Raw genomic sequence first — 21,444 nt, 5'->3', positions numbered from 1 at the left:
CAGTTTTGACGCTCACATATCTGTTAGCTGCCACGCGTAAGCGATGCGTTCATTTTGATTAGGTTTTCACATGTTTGGCCATGGTGAATATATGTGCGTTGAGCCGCGAGAATCAAAGACGTTGTTAGTAGCACTTCTGAGTGTGTGTCTCTCATTTTGTGGTCCTCCTGGTTTCCGCTATTCTCTTTTACTGGTCCCGAAACATACTGAGCAGAAACCTAGAGTCCTTGGCACTGAGGGCACTATGGAATGTATTTGAACACAAAGGTGTACATGTCAGGCCAACAAAGCTTGAATTCAGGCATACGATTTGAAGATGCATGCGCACATTTTGGGTCCGCATGGAAGGCAGAACATTTTTCTCCATGAACATGCTGAGGCATCTTGCGGCAATCAGACAGGTAGTTCCTACAATAGAGATAGGAATCCCGCATCTCGAAATGAGAAGCTTGACGGCGAAAAACTCCCGAAAGTGGAGGAAGAGTCCATAACGTTGCGAGGAAGCGGAGAAGAGAGCCAAGCTAGGCAGCCTTGCGTTCCTCCAACGCGGTATTTCAGCCTCCAGGGAACGAAAGTACTTCATCAATGGCAGACAGGCAGGCAACGCCTTCGGTTAACAGGGGCGAATGTGAAAGCGCGTCGGCATCGGTGTGGCAGTGGCCAGAGCTGTAGACAACGCGCATGTAAAAATCCTGCAACACCAAAACCCAGCGAGATAGTCTGCCTGAACGGTCCTTCAACGGGGACAGCCAACAAAGCGCATAGTCGCCTCGATCTACGTTGAAGGTACGGCCATGAAGGTAAAGTCTAAGTTTACCAATTGCCTTTATGATGGTAGAACATTCTTTCTCCCTTACGGAATAATTCATCTGAGCTTTGGTGAGGGTGTGGTTTGGGTGTGAAACAACGCGCTCGTCAAAGTCAGATTTGCGCCGAGCGAGCACCATGCTCAGTCCAAGACCACTGCCTTCGGTGTGTCTTTGGGCCGGAGTAGTAGGATCAAAGTGACGCCGTATCCACGGCGAAGTTAGCATACGACGCACCTCTTGGAAGGCATCGTCGCAGGCGGGTGACGAGTGCTCTTTAGGAGCTGATTCAAGGGAGTGGTGCTGGACGCGCAATTACGAATGAAGCGCTGTATGTAAGACGAGAGGCCAAAGAAGCTGCAAAGTTTTTTATGGAAGAAGGTTGCGGAAAAGCAGAAAATGCACGCAGCTTGGCGGTGTCATTAACGATACCGCCTTTATTTACCACATGGCCGAGGATGTTGAGCTGACTTGCGCCAAAACAATATTTCTTCGGATTGAACTAAAGGACGGCGATTGGTGTAGAACTTTCTGAAATACATGTGAGCACCAGCTACTACTCTGGAACGTTTTCTGACTGTTGTATAACAGCCGACGAACTGGACCTGCTGATCAGATTTTCGACGATCCCCAACTATGTTCACCGCTACGGCTGTGCTTTAAGTGTAGCCTGTTTTTAGGGCACAGGTTAGCCCAAAAAGTTTCATCATTCACAGTTTTGCTGCTTCCTTCGCCGTCAGTACCATGTGACCTCTGGTGGAGGTGCTAGCTCGCTCATATACCCGACGCCCCCGACAAGTCGTGATCCAAGCCCCTACCGCGAAGATAACACGTACAGATTTCAACATCATCGTGCAAGCCGTCGACTGCATCAGCCGCCCCCGGAGCACGGACTTCTACCGGAGACAATGAAGAAGAACGTGGCCAAGATAACCCCAATGGTTACCGCAGCGTCCCCCATTCTGCTACAAGAACGTCGGGACCAACCAACCTTCCATGGATCATCGAATGACGACCGATAATCCTGGCTGAAATCTTACGAAAGAATCGCCACGTTCTACACCTGGAATTCAAAAGACAAGCTGCGGTGTGTATACTTCGCCTAAGAACACCCCGCCAAAACGTCATTTGAGAACCGAGAGTCAACCCTGACACTATAGGACCTGCTCCGGAATGGCTTCTTGGAGACTTTTGCGCGTGTCGTGCGCAAGGAGAAGGAAGAAGTTCTCTTGGAAGGCCCGAGTGCAACTTCCTAATGCGACCATCCTGATTTTCACTGAGATGAGCCGTCTATTCCGCCACGCCGATCCGGACACGTCTGAGAAGAATGTCCGCGCACCCATGATTGGAGTGAAGGAGCACCTTTTAGCCGGAATGATACGAAGTCCACCGGTGAGCGTGAACGAGTTTCTTCGCGAGGCCACCAGCAACTCCAAAAATTACACCGGAGTTTCAGTCTTCAATGTTACCTGTTTGCCTTTGCGGAGCCTTTCTTTCGTAGGTTGTGGGCAGACGTCGACAAAATCAGGGACAATCTTTCCTAAATGATGTTTTGTATATATTGCCCGAGAATCTAATTATTTGAGTACTACTTCTTTCTTTTGCAAATTAATGCAAGAATTTCCTTATGTATAGGCTCATTCAGTATTACGTTTTGAACGAATATTTGGAGAAAGGTAGGCACCAGGCAGTTATTGCAGGAGAATGTAACAAAATTATTTCTACATGCAACAGCACTACTTGTAGGACTTTTGAATTAGAGGCGCACTCTCATCTAAACAGCTGTCTTCAGAGCACGACGTGCTTCAGTGATCTTCATCAAAAAATAGTGGATGCGTACCAGGTGCCATAGGAATTGGCCGCCAGCATGTGTTCAAACTGACTTTGCGTTCTCAGCCGTTCGTAGCCTTCTTTCGGTTTATATTTAACTAGGTGAGGCACAAATATGAGGCCGTGACGGTCTCTTGCCTGGTTTACAGGCAACGCGGCAAGTTATATTAAAATATCTTCTCATGTAGGCACAGCAAAAAAAAGAGATGCTGCTGAACATTTCGTAGCGAATTCGGGATCCACGGCACATATTTCTTGACGTTCTAAGTAGAAAAATATCTTGATACTTGTGACATTTCCTTCCTACTTTTCTTATTTTATGCTGCTAATCAATATTCATGAAATTATTCTTGTCCACTTTTTCGTAGACATGTAGTGGGTAAATGGTTGCCATTATTCATTACCAATTGCTCACTTCAACTGCATATTCAATATACTGCAAAAGTTCGCAGGCTTTCATTTAAAAAAAGCCAAGCGCTATTGTCTTGTTGTACGTGGAAAAGGCGAATACACAATGAGCGGCTGCATACACCATTTTGTCCAAAAAAAAATTCGTGCGTCCCTTCCTTTTATTGTATGCAAAATACAGGCGACTTGCTTTGCGTCGGCGGTTACGTCGTTGCGATAGCCTGAATAATGCGATCTTTTTCTTTTTTTTTTCGTGTGCGGAGCATTGAGAGGTCGACGAGAGGGCGACGTAGCATATTTCCAAGAATACTTCATCGTCGCAACAGTGTTTCTTAACAGTCGCTATGCCAGAAGAAAGAAGTATCGCATGAAATTTGATAAAGTTCACCAAAACTCATTTCGTGGACATTTTTCGCAATAGCAGTGTGTCGCAGACGTGATATTCTTTTACAGTGCGTTGTACATCTTATGCGGTGTTTAAAATACACAATACAAATTTCACAACAGTGGTAGTCGGTCAGAGCTAAACTGGTGAGCCGGTGAGACGAAAGGCTAAGACGCATTCTTCACTGACGAAATTACAGTGCTCCCCTCCTGCAAGGCTATGGTAAAATGTCCATCCCTAAGGCAAGCCTTGTAGGCTGCCTACGGAGAAAGGTGCCACGGAAATAATACCGCCAACCACATCACCTAAACCTGCCTGCAATACAGAGCTCTCGCACGGCACCACTTGCGAATCAAAAGCCTACTTGGAACTCGTCTAAGTATGGGCGCGAGTGGGGCCGACTACTACGACCAAGAAAACTTGAGAAAAAACACAGTTACTCATTTTTTAATAGTAATTATCGACTTGCCTGCAGTGGAGATATTTTGGTAGCGTTGGCACTGTCATTGCGTATTTCAGAGACGAAAAGATTTACCTACGGGCAAATCCTTGTCGGTCGTAGAGAGGGTTATGTGTATGAGTTGACTCGTTTTATGGGATGGCGCCCCACATATAAGGTGTTCTTGAATTCTTCAGTAACAGCCATTGTCGGCAAAGCCTTGTAGCGTTAAATAAGCAAGGCGTGCTCTATAAGCTCGTAAGCTTATTGCAACACCATATTGCCCAAATATTTCAATATAACTTACTGCAACAATTCGTACTGACGATATCCCATGTGAATGTAGTCTCATGTGGGATTCAATTTTTAATGTCCACTATGGTGTAATGTTCACAAAATGTTCAAGGTTAGAACTTGGAACGTTCATCGAAATCACAAACAGCGAAGCTCAGCCATCGCTGTCGCGAATGGAATGAGTTTAGCATTGAGACTCTTTGGAAGAAAGGCACTACAACTAAAACCATGAAATGCTGCCGGTGAAATATGACAGAATAAAATGTAGTAAGAGAAGGTGAAAATTAGCAATCTAAATATAAGATCAGGGACACGTTTGGGTTATTCAACGAAGGAAATATATGTATTCTTTCCACGATCCTACAAAGTCAATTTCACACGGCGGTGTTGCATTACTTTTTATAACCGGACAATACAATATATCCAGCGCTATTGACCAGCGTTGCAGCAACCGCCATGCGCCATCTCACCAAGGGCATGGCAAAAGTAAATGGCTCCCAGAATAGCATAACTGAACCTACTTCGGCGTATTTTGCGTTTTCTTCAATACTCTCTCACGAAACATAATGCAGCTGTAAGCGATGGTATATTCTTTCACAACGCGGGCAGGAAGCTTGAGCAGTTTTTGTACCAACGGGCGCCGTAATTGAGAAAAACCTTATCTAACCCTTATACCAAACAGGGCAACCGACTTCGAAAATGCTTAAATTGGTGGGTATATTGAAATTTTGTCACAACAAGGCCGCCTCTTACTGTGACGTGTATAATAGTTAACGAAATTGAGGTCGTCCTAAACGTTCCACCACGGTAGCTTTCATAAGCTGAAGAACAGAGCACACGCACGCACACACACACACACACACACACACACACACACACACACACACACACACACACACACACACACACACATATATATATATATATATATATATATATATATATATATGTATATATCGGACCCCTCGGTTAACCCCCTTTCTTCTCGTTTATATATATATATATATATATATATATATATATATATATATAAACGAGAAGAAAGGGGGTTAACCGAGGGGTCCGAATTTTATTAGTCATATCATAAGAAGCCAACCAACACTGACACGAAGGACAGCGTAGGGGAAATTACTTGTGCTTAATAAATGAAATAAAGAAACGATAGATTAGTGGAAATTAAAGTGGATGAAGAAACAACTTGCCGCAGGTGGGAACCGAACCCACAACCTTCGCATTTCGCGTGCGATGCTCTATCAATTGAGCTTTCTCAATTCTTGCTCAATTCTTTCTCAATTGAGCTTTCTCAATTCACATAAATACCCAATCAACTTTCTTGGGTATTTATATGTCCTAGTAGAACCCTGGGAGTGTTAGCCAGCGCCACCACTCCCAGACCTTGGCGGCGGACGTGGAACATCTTTTTTGCCGCAGGCGTCACGAGACCTTTATCCTTGGTGTCATTGTTTGTTGGCTTCTTATAATGTGACTGTATATATATATATATATATATATATATATATATATATATATATATATATATATATATATATATAATGCGAAGAAAGTGTACGACAAGATAGCCGCAGGCAGCGTTGTCCTCGCGTCTCGACCGTAGCTGCCAAGGCACTCTCAAGCTCCCGCCTCCGGGACGACTGGCAATGTGGCTGCAGTGCCGGGCACTCCTCATCAATAATCAATATAGTCACACCGATCGGAAAAGGAGCAATCTTGCCGGCTCATGGTGAACATCTTATGACTGGCTCGTATTACGGTTACAGGCTATTTACGTGGACGGTTTCACGACCACGACAGCGTCATGAATGGCACGGTCCTAATCAGTATGATTAGAGATATCGTATTCGGAGAGCACGATGCCAAGGATTGGGTGAAACCTTGGCATCAAATAATTTGTTTGAGAATTTTAGGCGATGGTGGTGCAATGAAAGATGGACATTCAACAAAGAGCGCGTTTACAAATTCAGAGAAGAACACACTTACTCTAGCGCTTAAAAGTTCGCGAGGTGCGCCTTGACGACGAACGATGTATCGGAGGAGGAAGGCCGCTTAATTACGGGCTGTGGCAACAAGCATAGCGGCTGCTTCGGCGTATTGTGTAAAATATTCGAAGGTGAATACTACCCAGCGCTTCCCCGAAGCCCTGCTCGGTAACGCTCCGTATAGTTGAATGTTTGTTTGATCGTAGGGCCTGGCAGCACATGGAATTGGCTGGATTAGACCATGGACATACGGAGCTGAAACCTACCGTCATTGGCACTCAGGAAATTATCGAGTGTATTTGCCCACAACGGTGTACATATTACGCCACACAAATCTGGAGCGAAGTCGGCCATATGATTTGAACATGCAGGCGCCCGATTTGGGTCAGCGTGGGACGCCGAGCATATTTCACCAAAGATGTTGAGGCATCACCAAGAGCATCTTACGGCGATCAGAAAGGTAGTTTCTACGATCGAGATGGCCATCCCGCATTTTGATGTGAGAAGCATGACGGCACTAAACTGCAGAAGGTGGACGAAGTGTCGATAGCGTTGAAAGTAAGGGGAGATAAGAGCTAATCCAGGCATCCTTGCGTATCACCAAAACCATTTTGCAGCCTCGTGGGAACGAAAGTACTTCATCAACGGCAAACAGGCAGGCAGCGCCTTCTGTTGACAGGGGCGAATGTGAAAGCGCGTCGGCGTCGGTGTGGCATCGGCAAGAGCTGTAGGCAGCGCGAATGCAGGAATCTTGTAACCGCAAAACCCAACGAGCAAGTTGCCCTAAGAAATCCTTCACCGTGGACAGCCAACAAAGAGCATGGTGGTCTGGAACTACGCCGAAGGTATGGCCATGAAGATAAAGTCAAAATTTACAAATGGCCCGGATGATAATCAAACATTCTTTCTCACTAACGAAATAATTCATCTCAGCTTTGGTGATGGTGTGTATCGGGTGTACAACAACGCACTCGTCGAAGCCAGATTTGCGCTGAGCGAGCACGACGCCTAGTACAAGACCACTGGCGTCGGCGCGTATTTCGGCTGCAGCACTAGGATCGAAGTGACGCCGTGTCGACGGTGAGGTTAGCATACGACGCAACTTTTGGAAGGCTTCTTCGAGGGCGGGTGATGAGTGCTCTGTAGAAGCTGATAATAGGGATTGGTGAAGGACGTGTAATTACGAATAAAGCGCCGAATGTAAGAAGAGAGCCCAAAGAAACTGCAAAGTTCTTTTATGGAGTAATGCATGGTAAAATCAGGAAATGCAGGGAGCTTGGCGGCGTGATGAAGGCTACTGTCTTTAGACACCACATGGCCAATGACGTTGAGCTGACTTGCGCCAAAGCAATGTTTCTTCGGATTGAACTAAAGGACGGCGCATGGTGTGGAACTTTCTAGAAGACACGCGAGCACAAGCTATTACTCTGTAATTTTCAATCACTGTTGTATAAAAGCCAACGCGCTTGACCTTCTGAGCATATTTTCGACGATCCCCGACTGTGTCCCCCCCTATGGCTGTGCTTTGAGTGTAGCCTGTTTTTGAGGGCACAGGTTCGCCCAAGTAAACACTAGTTTCTTCATTACAAGTTTTGCTGCTACCTTCACCGTCACTACCGTGTGAGATCTAGTGGAGGTGCTAGCTCGTTCATGTACAGGATGCCCCCGAGAAGCTGGGATCTAAGCCCAAACTGCAAAGACAACACCAGCAGCGTCCCAAATCATCGGGAAACCAGCCGACTGCAATAGCTGCCCCTGGAGCATGGACTTCTACCTGAGATGATCAAGAAGATCGTGCCCAAGGCAACCCCGTTGTCTGCCCCAGCGTCCCCAATTACGCTGCAACAACGTCGGGGCCAACCAACCTTCCATGGCTCATTGACTGAAGACCGAGAATCCTGGCTGGAGACTACAGGGAGAATCGCCACATTCAGCACCTGAAACTCCGACAACAAGCCGCGGCGCGTATACTTCGCCCTGGAACATCCCGCCAAAACGTTGTTTGAAAACAGAGAGTCGACCTTGATAACATGGGCCCTGTACCGCAATGGCTTCTTGCAGACTTTACGAGTGTCGTGCACAAGGAAAAGGACGACGTTCCCCTTGAAGCTCGAGTGCAACTTCCTAATGAGACCATCATGATCTTCACTGAGATGAGCCATCTATTCCACCTCGCCGATCCGGACACGTCTGAGAAGAAAGTCCGAGTACTCATGCGTGGTGTAAAGGAGCAACTTTTCGCCCGAATGATGCGAAGCCCACCCATCAGCGTCAGCAAGTTTCTTCGCGAGGCCACCAGAAACTCCAAAAACTACGCCTGAGTTTCAACCTTCAATGCTTCCTGTTTGCCTTTGCGCAGACCTTTTTTTGTGTGTTGTTGGCAGACGTCGACAAAATTAGGGACAATCTTTCTTAAATGATATTTTGTATATATTGCCCTGGCATCTAATTAGTTGAGTACTACTTCTTTCTTTTCCTAACTAATGCAAGAACTTTGATTATTTATAGGCGCATTCAGCATTATGTTTTAAACGAATATTTGGAGAAACCTAGACATCAGGCAGTTATTTCAGGCGAATATAGCCAAATTTTGTCTACATACAACTCCACTACTTGTAGGACGTTTGAATTAGCCGCACACTCTTATCTGAACAGCGATCTTCAGAGCGCGACGTGCTTCAGTGATCTTCATCTAAAATGGCAGCATATCAGCTGGGCAGCATCTACGGCAGCATATCAGCTGCCATAGGAATTCGCCGCCAGCATGTGTTAAAACTGACTGCTTTCTCAGCCGTTCATAGCCTTCTTTCGGTTTATTATTAACTAGGTGAGGCTCAACTATGAGACGGTGGCGGTCTCTTGCTTGGTTTACAGGCAACACGGCAAGTTATTTTAAAATGCCTTCGCATGTACCCAGAGCAAAAAAAAAGAGATACTGCTGAAGATTTCGTAGCGAATTCGGTATCCATGGACGCATATTGCACAAGCAATCTGATTGTGTTCAAACGCAGAGTTTCGTGTATCGGAAAAATCTTCAAGCAGCAACTGCGTAACCGGGTTCGGCACAAAGCCATACTGGCTAGGAGATAACACGCCATGATTGTTTAAAAAGCTGCTCATTGTCTTGAGCAGATGTTTTTCCAATATCTGCCCAATGCATAAAAGGATTGAAATAGGCCGGTAGTTTTCGATATTGTTGCGTGCGCCACTTTTGCAAAGAGGAATGACCAGCGCATTTTGCAGATTATCGGAAATGATACCAGTGGTAAAATATTGTTTAAAATGAGTAGTAGCACATCTTTTATTGCTTCGAAAGTTCTGCGCAGCTCTAATATTGAATTACCATCAATTCCTGGAGACTTATATGGTTTTAAACTGAAAAGGATTGATTTCAGATCATGTTCCGGAAACATGGGAAGAAAGGCGGATTCTGGAATACTAGTTTGCAATGTGCAAGTATCTCGATGAGGTCTCGCTACACTAGACACTTTTAAAAAAATGAGTTAAAATTATTAGTGGCGGCAGTACCATTTGAAGAAAAACAAGGCATCTGATCAACATGGCGATTAGCGTTTACATCACCACCTCTAAGATTGTTAATTAGGGACCATGTTTTCCAGCTGTCGCAACGAGCGTCCGTAACTTTTGCTCTTATATTATTACGTTTTGCTAGACGTATCATAACATTGACCCTATTTCGAAGCTCTTTGAACCGAAGCCGCAAAGCAGTACAATTAAGACTCCTCTTTTTTTACCTATAACAAGTCTTTTGCGTTTATTGCCGCAGGTATTTCTGTCGACATCCATTTTTGGTCTAAGTTACGTTGTTTTATTTTACAGACCCGTGTAGCTGCAAGCCGGAAATCGGTGAACAGTGTTACAATGTTGCCATGGGCGTCGTCTGGAGGAACGGTCATCAAAAAGTTATACCAGTTGTGATTCACTACAAATTTGTCGAAAGCCAAGGGGTCAACAATTGAGATTTGTTTGACCTCGTTTGGAGCGACCAAGTGAGTAGTGTCATCCGTTAGAGAGCAGCACGCCATATAATGATCAGCAAGTTTCGTTGAAATAACGGCAAATTTGACACTCCCGTTATATGCACGTATATTTATAAGATCTATGCAAGAGGCGACAAGATCACCAGCAAGGAATTATTCGCGCGTAGGTTCACAGATCGTGTTTTGTAAGCCCCATTTGGAAATGACGGCCAAATAATTACAAACTATCGTCGCTGAAGGGCGTAGCATATTTATGTTGACATCCCCAATTAGGCAAACATGGTCCATTGACATCGAGGCCAGAGCGACATCCACATGATCCAGGAATATAAGACCGTTGTAGCACGCTGGGCGATAAACCGAAAGCAGAATTAGAGACAAGGAAGGTGCGCAAAGACGCACTGCCACAATTTCAGCTTGGGAAAACGAGAAAGTCAGCTCAGTTGTCGCCCATGTGTCCCGGATGAAAACTGCCACGCCTCCTCTCCTTTTAATTGGCCTAGTGTATGAAAAAACTTGGTATCCAATTATCTGAAACTGAATGATGCAGGCGGATGGAATGTTAATCTCGGTAAGCACGATCACATCGAAATAGGGGTTCAAAGGAGCAATTAAGGCCTGAAAATGGTCCTAATGTTTTCTGAAACTGCGAATCTTGACGTGAACAGCGCGGAAGGCGCAACCATTAGGATTTGGAAAGATACTACAGACCTCGTTCAGATTAGTACATGTCTTGAAGGCATCTTTGGTCATGCACATGCAATACTCTCGAGATAAGATGCCTTACTGATATACAGAATTGGGGCATCTTCATCCCTCTTATCCAGTATCCTACCGTTTTTGGTCCAAACGAAATTTAATTTTTTTCTTTGCCTTTCTTCCTTGCCAGCCGATACAGCTCCCGTTGGACACGCGAAAGATTATCGTTGAACTAAAGCCGCGGAAAGGTGCTGTCATGAGCAAGTTCACGTAGGATTCAACGTGCAGCGAGCCATTGCTGTTTGGCCGAGACAGTGTTTGGCCGAGACAGTGTTTGGCCGAGACAGTGATGGCCGAGACGCACAAGGATTACAGCAATGGTATTTCTGCGTGCGGGAAGTCGGTGAACGGCAGAAACATCAGTCGGCTTGAATTCGGAAATGTTTAGCTTCGCCGCCAGTCCTGACAAGAACGAAGGCAAATCCTCGTTGGGGTTATATTGCAGGCCATGAATCTCAAAACTGCAGTGTCGACTGTATTGCTCTAATTCGCTAAGTTCAGAGCCAACCTTCTCAAGCAGCTCAGCCTGGGCAACAATCTTAGAGGCGAGTGTATCTACTTGCGTGCCAAGCTCGCCGACTGCTTTCTGGTTCGCAGTTACAGTGGACGACACCGATTTATATATATAGCAAGCGAATCGAGCCACCCCTTTATATACGAAACAGTTTGTGCCGTTTTTTCTCCGATAGCTGGAAAGGTCTGTAGTTCTTCCATTCCAATTTGAATTCTAGAGTGCTCACTGAGGTCGGAAGTTTGCACGAGTGTCTCAGCCCCGTCGCACAACTACCATGCAAAGGCCGGAGAACGAAATGGGAAGAGTTTTCCAAAGGAGACCTCTAGAAATCAATGATGACGAAAAAAATATACGATCTAGTCGAGAATGTGAATGCCCTTGAATGTACGTTTGTGAGATATTTGTTCAATCTTCCTATGTCTATTAGCCCTGCATTTTCAGTGGAGGTAAGTAGCATTTGACTACTTTTGTCCCTAGGAGTATTACGTAATGAATGGTTATTCGCGCCGCGTACGCAGTTGATACTTCTAGGAAGAACAATACTACGGTCAGAATCCAATAAGGAGCTGGATTTTTAAATCCGTGTGCAGATTGCCGTGTGCAGACTGTAAGTGAAGGCGGTACACTGAAGGGCCTTCTGCAAAAAGAAAAAAGTAACCTGCCGAAAACCGAATATCATGCGATACACAAACATTGTACTCGGATAAAAGGGCTCAATGCCCTTGCAGTGTCCTAACAACTTTCGATTTTTGTCTTCTGAAGTGCGCCAAAGTCATTTGCTGGATCACAGTCAGCGTAGCTGCGATTACTTCTGACGGGATCGCAGTCCTCGTACTTAAAGTTTTGCGAAAGGTAACTACGCCATATGGATTACAAACCATTTGTTGTAACTGCTCCCTTAGATCTGTGTAGAGGGTGAAGGAGATTACTCTCCTACACCAACACCAGGCCTCCTAGAACTTGACCGTCGGAATCCCTCCATTTCTTTGGATGGATGTTGGCGAAGCGGTTACCTTGAAGCACTGGGCCGGCTGTCCTGCTCACTAGACACGGAGGTTGTCGAGACACAGCGCTCCAGCAAAATTTTGCTGGAGAGTGTGTCCGTCATTGGGGCAGGGCACTGGCTCGGTACCTGAGCAGTGGCGTTTATTACAACTTGTATATATTGTTTGTCGTGCTCGCTGCTAAATCTTTCAGTGGCCTTTGGCTTTTTCTTCTCCTTTGCTGCGTCTTCCACTGGTTCCCACATCGCCGTTGTGATGACCTCAGTCGATGCTGTCATGCTAACTCTTGCACCGAGTGGTGACAGTTCTTCGCTGATGCCAGCTTGCAGATCGCCCGTCGCATCTAGGACCTCTGTGAAATTCGTGATGTGCTCATGCAGTGCGTAAGGTGAAGGTCGTGTGCGATGTCGCAGCTTCTCAGCGCACGTTGCTAAACAATCTACGGCCGTGTATGCGATACGTCGACAATAGCCGAACCTACGCGTCTGAGAGTGTTGGCGAATGCGACAAACCTTGTGGTATCAAGATAAATTGGTGGTCTTCCAGGAATGAGCTGAAGACTTTGTATGTGGTATAGATGGTATATCCTTAGATGTGCTATATCAGGGACATTGACTTCATCGGCAGTTTTAAAAAAGACATTTCGATTAAGGGTTCGCATTTCTTTCATATCTGATACTTTACAGCTCTACATAGATATTGATAGCTTATATACAAAATTCTGAACTGCCTCGCATATGTAAGCATCCGCTATATATTCAGGAAGCCAGAGCATCTTCATCTTTACTTCCACCGGCCCCGAATCAAACACACCACATCGTTTAAGTTTAACCAGACATTAACCGCAGGCGACGAATCTGGCCTTCGCAGACGTCAATCTGCATGTTAGCATCTAGTCGTGGGAGAATTGGAACTGCCCAATCGATCTTATTACTGTCAAGTCTATAATCTTCCGGAAGGCACCTGTATGGTCTTCACCAGGGTAAGGGCGTCGGGCTAGGTCAGCATGTAGGAAAACAGAGTTGATGGCGAGCTTACCAGTTGGGAGGTGAGGCAGGGCTATGCGACAGTCATTAATGCTGACTTGAGCTTGGACAGCACATCTGCCAGAGGCCGAACAATGCTATTAAGTGAAGGACATCAAAGCGTGACCGTTTGGAACGCTGTCTTCTTCCACCTGCACCAACACTGCGTCGTTGCTGGAACGGCGATGCCATGCATCGTGTCGCGGTTGAAACAGGCGGCAGGGAGGCATACCTTCGAGGCAGTCCACGTGGTTGGGCTTTTCCTAGTGGGCGATTCACTAGATGACGCCATTGTCTCTCCAATAAATGCAATCACCACTTCCCGAATCCCAGGAATTCACTAGGCGTTCAGGAACATGCCACGCACTGTGCGCGAAGTGAGTTAATTATGCATCGACAGAATATTTCAATCGGCAGGCCATGATACTGTTTGTCGAATTGGACCCGCAGATGCTGTCGCCTTAGACAATGGCAGTCGACGACGAATAAGATGCGGAAAGTTCCAGGTGCCCGTAGATCGACGATTACGACATCCACCACAGTATAAGGTTCACCTACGACCTCAAGGAAGATATGCAGCACGGCCGCTGGATAAAAAAATATGTAGATACCACGCTAGGTGGGAGTCGATGTAAGCGAAGCTTTCTGTCCTATTTTCTTTAATTGTCGATAATCAGTGGTGAGGTTACGGCGAACGTTTCATTTTTTGAACGTTTTGTAAGCACGAGTGTGGTGAGTTGAGATGAAACGTTACCTTTCATGCACCGCTGCTGTTTGTCTGCGTAGTACATAAAACACAAAGGGAGAGGTGTTTGCTTAGGGCGCTGTTGTGCGCCATATTTCATAACCTTTCGGAGGGTTGAAGCATTGACATTGGCTTACATGGCACATCGCGTCGTCGCGGAAGCTATAAACTTGAATTTGATTATGAGACTGGTAGGTACCAAGAGCGCAACTAAATTATGTGACAGGCCATAGTGGGCGCACTGCTGCCCCTAAATCAAAGTGCGCGATCGTTTTTATTTCGCCCCTGTCAAAATGCGGCTGCCTTATTCAAATCCGCGACCTCGAGCAATGCCATCCACCAAGCTATCGCGGTGGGCAAAGAAGATGTTATTTGCCGTGCGACCACTTCCATTGTGCCGCCTAGACGCTGCGGTGTAGTTTAATTAATGCAGCTCTGCTTCTGCACGCCCTGTGTAAGTTGTGCGCCGTACATATTTGAATGTTTTTTTTTCACAAATAACAGAAACGCACCGTACCGTACCTAGGACTTAAGTTTATCCAGTTATTTCCTTGCTTTCTTACCTCACCTTTTCCCTATCAGGGTCGAAGGGGGGGGGGAGGTGAGGTATTTTTATGGGAACTGTTGTTTGTATGGGAATTGCAAGCGCGGAGTGGCAAGGCTGTTATTCACTAGTTTTGCCACTGTGTCGGTTCTACCCATTCCCTGCCCCCTCTCCCCCTTCTCTCTTTTAGTCTATCTAGCTTCCCTCTGAACTTGCACGTTGGTAGAAAGGTAAGCACTTGCGGCGATTCACGGATAATTACAGCTGTCAAAAAGCTATAGTGGCGACCACCGAAGAACTCCAGAGGGCACTGTGCACATTCGACGCGGTGCGGTCTACACGAGTTCATCCCGTCGCTTTTCTGCTCTGCGACGCTTCTTCCATGTATATACACGCTCTGAACCACCCACCTACGTGGTGTGCGGGACAAAACAAGCAGCAGAAGCAGCAGAAGCAGTGGGAAAGTCTAAGGAAGAGGCAGAGAAAGCTTTGCTTTTAAAAAAAAAAAGGTGCTGCTTACAGCGTGCATTGAAAACGGGGTCTTCCGCCACGGCGCCACCAGTCGGCGCCTGTTGTCTTGGGCCGGCGTAGAAAATGCGTTAGGAAGGCGCTTCTTCCGCCGCCTGCCGTAGAAACCGACGTGTGCCGCCCTCGACAAATAGAGCCATTCGGCCGAGCCAAATAGCCCAGAATGCAGCTACGGCTGAGACATTCGCTCCTATTACAGTCTGATTGACGGGGCAGGCCACACTTTTTATTGACCGGTCGTGTATGTAATATCAAAATCAAGGTGCTGCTCAGAAAAATTTGTCATCGCTCGGCAACTGTCATCTTGTTGGAGGGTGGTGTTATCGAGAATGAACACTCAACGTGATATGCGTGAAATATTACTTTAATAAGAAATAGGGAAATAAAACTCGGGTAACAAATCGAAATACGGCCAATTTTTCATATGGCGCTGTTGCGACCTCATAAGCAGCAATATTACACTGCAAACATAACAAAGTAGCACGAAACCTAGCAATATCTCGCCAAAACACTAAACTCCGCGACATAACTACGCTACAAACTCACCGAAAACTTTTCTCTCGCATTTCCACATTATAAATTCTTCCTAATTGCCCCATAGTTTATTTTCGTGTTGATAATTAAAATAGCGTTTCATATTATTATATATTATTATCTTTCTAAAAACCATCGTAAGCTCACACAGACTACATGTACAAACACAAAGGTCTCTCAGACTTGTGCTCTTGTATTTTATGTATTTGGGATATAACAAATGAAGGAAATGTCCTGCTGCGTGAACCAATCAACTCAACAGCTCCATAAATGTAGCTGATCCATAAGCGAACACCTGTTAATTACAGGTATTAATCGATGTAATTGAAAACTGCACTCAATAATAATTTGTAATTTTGTGGTTTGTACAGTGCTGACCCCTAAAGATACATATTGTGACGTAGTACAGACGGTGATTCCTACAGTGACAAGATATTTAATAATTAAAATACCTTTCCATAGGGTGAACTTGTGCCCGGAAAAGCAAATTACACTCAAAGCACAGCGATAGCGACGAACACGATCAGCAATCGTGGAAATATAATCTTCGGGTCAAGCGCGTCGGCTTTTATACATGAGTCATCGAAGGCTCTAGAGTAATCGCTCGTGACCGCGTGTCTTCCAGAAGGTACTAACCAATTCGCAGCGCTCATGCATACAGATTACACACGTTTCGGTGATAACAGACCACGGAAGGAACCGTCCATAACATTCGATAAATGCCTGATATATGCAAGTGCGTCCTGCGCTGAATTATAGCGTTTAACATTTGTTAGTCGATGAAAAGTGGTCACGCGAAAAACATAAAGAAGTACACATGTCCATCCCCCCCCCCCTCTCAAGAAGGCTCATCCCAAGGCTGCAAACATAACAGGAGAGCGAAAACCAAAATCACACTTAATACATAAAAAATAACAAATGAAAAAAGTACCAAAGTCCAAAGCGAAAGAGTCCAAAGAAACAATGTCCGAATTTAACTATGCAAAGTCCCATATTTGGTTAGCACTGGTATAACAGCTTAAGTTGCACAGCGTGGGCTATTTCAGGTCGTGATCGGTGCCGTTGTTTGGCGAAATGCATTCAGGCACGACTTCGAAGTCTAGTGCGCCAATGCATCGGACGATCTTGTAGCGTCTGAAATAGCGTCGCAACAATTTCCCGGTGAGTACTGCTGGACGTATCGGAGTCCAAACCCAAGCACGGTCGCCAAGCTCGTGTCACATGTAGCGTCGTCGCAGATTGTTGCAGCGACTGTCGGTCCTCTGCTGATTTTGAGGTGGGCTGTCGGGCTTCGCCGTGCTGGAGATAGGCGGCGACGTCGAGATTCACTTCGTCAGAAACCTGCCACGGCATAGCGTCGAAAGTCGTTGTCGGGCTCCTTCCGTAAACCAGCTTGAACGGCGTGATCTGAGTTATTTCTCGCACTGCCATGTTCAAAGCAAAGGTTAGGTACGCCAGCTCCGCAGACCACCTCCTGTGCTCGACTTACGTGGCTAGCATTTCGGCGAGGTTCTTTTTCAGCCGCTCCGTAATTCTATTTGTCGGCGAGTGATAGGCAGTTTTCCTTCTGTGGCTAGACTGGCTGTATTGCAGAATCGTTTGTGTGAGCACTGCTGTAAAGGCCATTCCTGTGTCGGTGATGAGCGTTTCTAGGGCACCACGTCGCAGTAGAATGTTTTCTGCAAAGAATTTCGCCACTCCAGCTGCACTACCCTTCGGCAGAGCTTTCGTTTCAGCGAAGCGGGTGAGGTAGTCCGTCGACACGACGATCCACTTATTTCCGAATGTTGACGTTGCAAAGGGTCTCAACAAATTCATCCTGATCTGTTTAAATGGATGGCAAGGAGGCCCGTTCGGTTTTAGTAATCCTACTGTCTACTAATTCTACTGTCTTGCGTCCGTGACAGTCTCGGCATGTCTTGACGTAACGGGTGACATCGGCGGTCACGCGCAGCCAGCAATACCTTTCCCGTGTCCTCGATAGCGTCTAGGAAAATACGAGGTGCCCAGCAGTCGGATCCTCATGTACGGCGTGCAGGAGCTCCGGACGCGGTGTTGAGGGAACGAGAAAGTAGTGGGGGTGAACTGATGTTAAGTTCTTTAGTACGAATGGGCTGTTTTGCAGCGAAAGCGAAGACAATCCTTGCTTAAAAGCACTAGAGACAACGTCGGTGTGGCCTTACAAATACTCGACGAGACCTTTTAGCTCCGCGTCTGGTGATTGCTGTTCATAGAAGTCTCGCGCGCTCATTATTCCAAGGAAGGCGTCTTTACACTCGTCATCTTGCGTCTGCGGGTCAGTAGGGGCACGTGATAGGCAATCGCCATCACGGTGTCGTGATGTCATCGTGATGCCATCGTGATGTCATATTCTTGCACTATGAGGCTCCACCGTGCCAGGCGTCCTGAAAGGTTCATTAAATTAGCTAGCGAAGAGAACACGTGATTGTCGCTGACGACTAGCCTGCCATATAGGTAAGGATGGAATTTCGTGTTAGACTAAATGATGTCAAGGCATTCTTTCTCCGCCGTTGAATGGTTTACATCCGCTTTCGACAGCCACCTGTTATAGTAAGCCATGACCCTTTCAAGTTCCTATTTCCTTTGTACTATGACGGTGCCGTGGCCTAGGCTGCTTCCTCAGTGCGGATTTAGGTGTTGGCGTTTTTCCCGCAGCAGACGAGTACTGGTGGTGACTGCGGGCGCTGTTTAAGATCTTGGAAGGCTTTGGCTTGCGACGCTTGCCACTTGATATCGACATCTGGGAAGATATAACGTAAAGCTATTCCAAACTTTTCTGTTTCAATGCTGGAATCAGCCCTTCACAATCGGTAAAAAAATTTCGAGCCACCAGCCAGTGCGCCTGTCTATCACATGACGTCACGAAACCGCGAAATGCCCCTATGATAATATATACATATTGATTATGCATGATTCGACCAAGCAAAGTACCAATAAAGATTTCTTATTCGGTGCCTCTTTCGTCATCGGCCAAAAGACGTCGTTTGACCAATTGGCATTTGTCAAAATTTTTCGGGCTACGTACACTTTGCCTGTCTGTAAAGCGACATCACAAAACAACAAAAACTCACTGCATGAAAGCGACGTGTACGCGTAAAAGAGGCATTATTATGCCGAAGAGAACTATAAATTTTTCTGAATAGCTGGAGACGCCCCCGTTCCAAAAGGAATAGGAGACGGCCGCCAGCCGATCATGGTGGCACTGGCTACTTAGATTTGCCGAAGAGTGTAAATCAATTTGCGTATAATAAGCGATTCTGCGTGGCGGTGTAGCATTATCGAGAAAATTTGGTGCGTATGCGACATCGCTATGTCAACTCTGTCTTGATGAGGATCCGTTTTATCGGCATTTTAATGTTCCGTTGCGCGCTGCCGCAATTTGTGACGAGCCACAGCATGCTAGCTAAGGGGAAGCGGACCAATCACAGACGCCGGAACCACCCTCCTCATTCTGTTACCTACTCTCACTGTGCTGGCTCGGCCATATCGAAACTGTTGACAAAGTAGGCCACATATTTAAAGGATCGCGGACGATGCCTTCAACTTATTGGTCTTGAACGATGTGTCCACCATCGACGTCATTGTCAAGGAATGCCGCCGCTCCTTTTCCCCGTCTCCTCGCCCATATGAGGAACCGCACCGCTACTCGCCTCGCCGTATGACTCCTACCTCTGAGGATCCGTCAATGTCAGTCGTCCTGCTCGCTCAGCGTCACCTCCGTGCCGTTGGTCCCCGTCGCCCCAACCACGCCGCTACTCGTCACCGTCCAATTATGGACCATCCGGGACGGAAAACTAGGCCATGCAGCTCTTGGAATTGGTGCTGCATCACGTTCCTACTGCCCAAATCCTCCGTTGACGTTTCTGGCGAACACGAACCTAAGTAGACGTAGATGGTGTTCCGTTGAAGGCATTAATTCATACAGGAGCCCAAGTGTCCATAATGAGTGCTAACCAATGTCGTCGTTCTTACGCCTGCCATCACTCGAGCCGTACGCGTCACCAATGGCACCACTGTTGCTGTCAGTGGTGCGTGGACTGTTCGCATAGGATTTGCTGGCGGCCAAGTTCCAGTCCTGTTCACCGTGCTGACCAGTTGCTCTCATGACCTAATCTTCGGGCTCGACTCTCTGCGACGCATTCTGCCCTCATCGACTGCTCCACCGGTACGCTGTGCCTCGAGCTTCCTCTTCTTTTAGACGTTCGCCCCTAACAACCGAACACCCTCTGCACTGCAGCGTTTGTTGGCATACCTCAAAAAGCCCTAACCTTCGTCGAATTGGCCTCAACGGCAACCGTGCCTGATGGTGAATATGTCGGCGCACCTATTTGTGATGTCCTCCTGGCGCGCGACTTCTCTGTACCCCACTCCTTCGTAACCCTTGCTGCTAATAGGATGTGTCTCCCTGTTATCAATTTTGGCTTGAAGAAGCAAGTGTTACCTGAAGCCATAGAGGTGGCCACGCTTCGGTCAGTGACAGACGACCACGTCACAGCTTTTGCAGCCAAGGCGTCTCCAGATCCTCCTGATTACCCGCAGGATGGCTTGAACCTCGACGGCCCATTACTTCCCATGGTCGCTGCGGACCTCGCACCTGAGCAAGCAGCCGCCCTATATCGCTTTTTGCTTTCCTACCGAGACATATTTGACACTTACACTCAACCACTTGGTCAGACGTCCCTTGTTAAGCTTCGGACAAACATTGGCTATGCTGTTCCCATTTACCGCCGACCATATCGCGTGTTCACGGCATAGCGGCAAGTTATTCAGCAGTCTATAAACAAGATGCTCGCCGGACTTTGTTGAGCCCTCGTCGAGTCCTTTGGCGTCACTGATCGCGCTCGTCAAAAGAAAGAAGGCACGTGTCGTTTCTGCGTTGATTACCACCACTTAAACGGAATTACTATAAAGGACGTATACCAGTTCCCAAGAATCAAAGATGTTCTTGATTGTCTTCACGCTGCCAAATACTTTTCGTTCATCGACCTTCGATGTGGTTTTTGGCAGATTTCCGTCAATGAGCAATACAAATAAAAGACCGCTTTCGTCACTCTATATGGCCTCTACGAATGCACGGTTATGACGTTCCGTTTATGCAATGTCCCATCAGTATCTTACGGATGATAGAGTCTATGCTTCAAAGTTTCAACTGGTAAACTTGCCTTTGTTACCTCGACAACGTCCTTGTGTTTTCACCTACATTTGAGAAGCGCCTTGAGCCCGTCGCAGCTATCTTCGATGTCATCCCCCAGGTTGGGCTCAAATTAAACTTATCGAAGTGCCACTTCGGGTGCCGACAGATTACAACGCTAGGCCAACTCGTCGATGCTTCCGGAGTACAAACCGAACCGGATAAGGTTCGAGCAGTAACGGCTTTTCCTGTACCTCAGTCTGTCAAAGACGTCGAGAGTTTCGTGGGGTTCACATTTCCGACGGTTCATGATAGATTTCGCAGCGATCGCTCTGCCACTCACTGAATATTTGAAGAAAGACGTGCCTTTACGTGGGGTTCCCCTCAGCCTGCCGCATTTCGACTCCTTATCACTATTTTCACCAATCCAAAGGTCTTGGCCCGCAACGACCCGTCCGCATCTACAGAGGTCCGAACCA

General features: G+C 46.6%; 1 long non-coding RNA gene across 1 annotated transcript in view; it reads left to right on the top strand.

The window, feature by feature from the left end:
- The first annotated feature begins 10,031 nt into the window (after positions 1-10,031).
- LOC142574026 (uncharacterized) overlaps positions 10,032-21,444 on the top strand; it is a 32,446-nt gene continuing 21,033 nt past the window's right edge. Inside the window, exon 1 of the long non-coding RNA XR_012826394.1 lies at positions 10,032-10,169. This is a non-coding gene — a long non-coding RNA (uncharacterized LOC142574026). The remainder of the gene's footprint in view (positions 10,170-21,444) is intronic.

Source organism: Dermacentor variabilis, chromosome 3 (genome assembly GCF_050947875.1).
Source record: "Dermacentor variabilis isolate Ectoservices chromosome 3, ASM5094787v1, whole genome shotgun sequence".
NCBI lineage: Eukaryota > Metazoa > Arthropoda > Arachnida > Ixodida > Ixodidae > Dermacentor > Dermacentor variabilis.
Note: the sequence above shows the minus strand (reverse complement) of the source record. Positions and strands in the feature narration are given on the sequence as shown.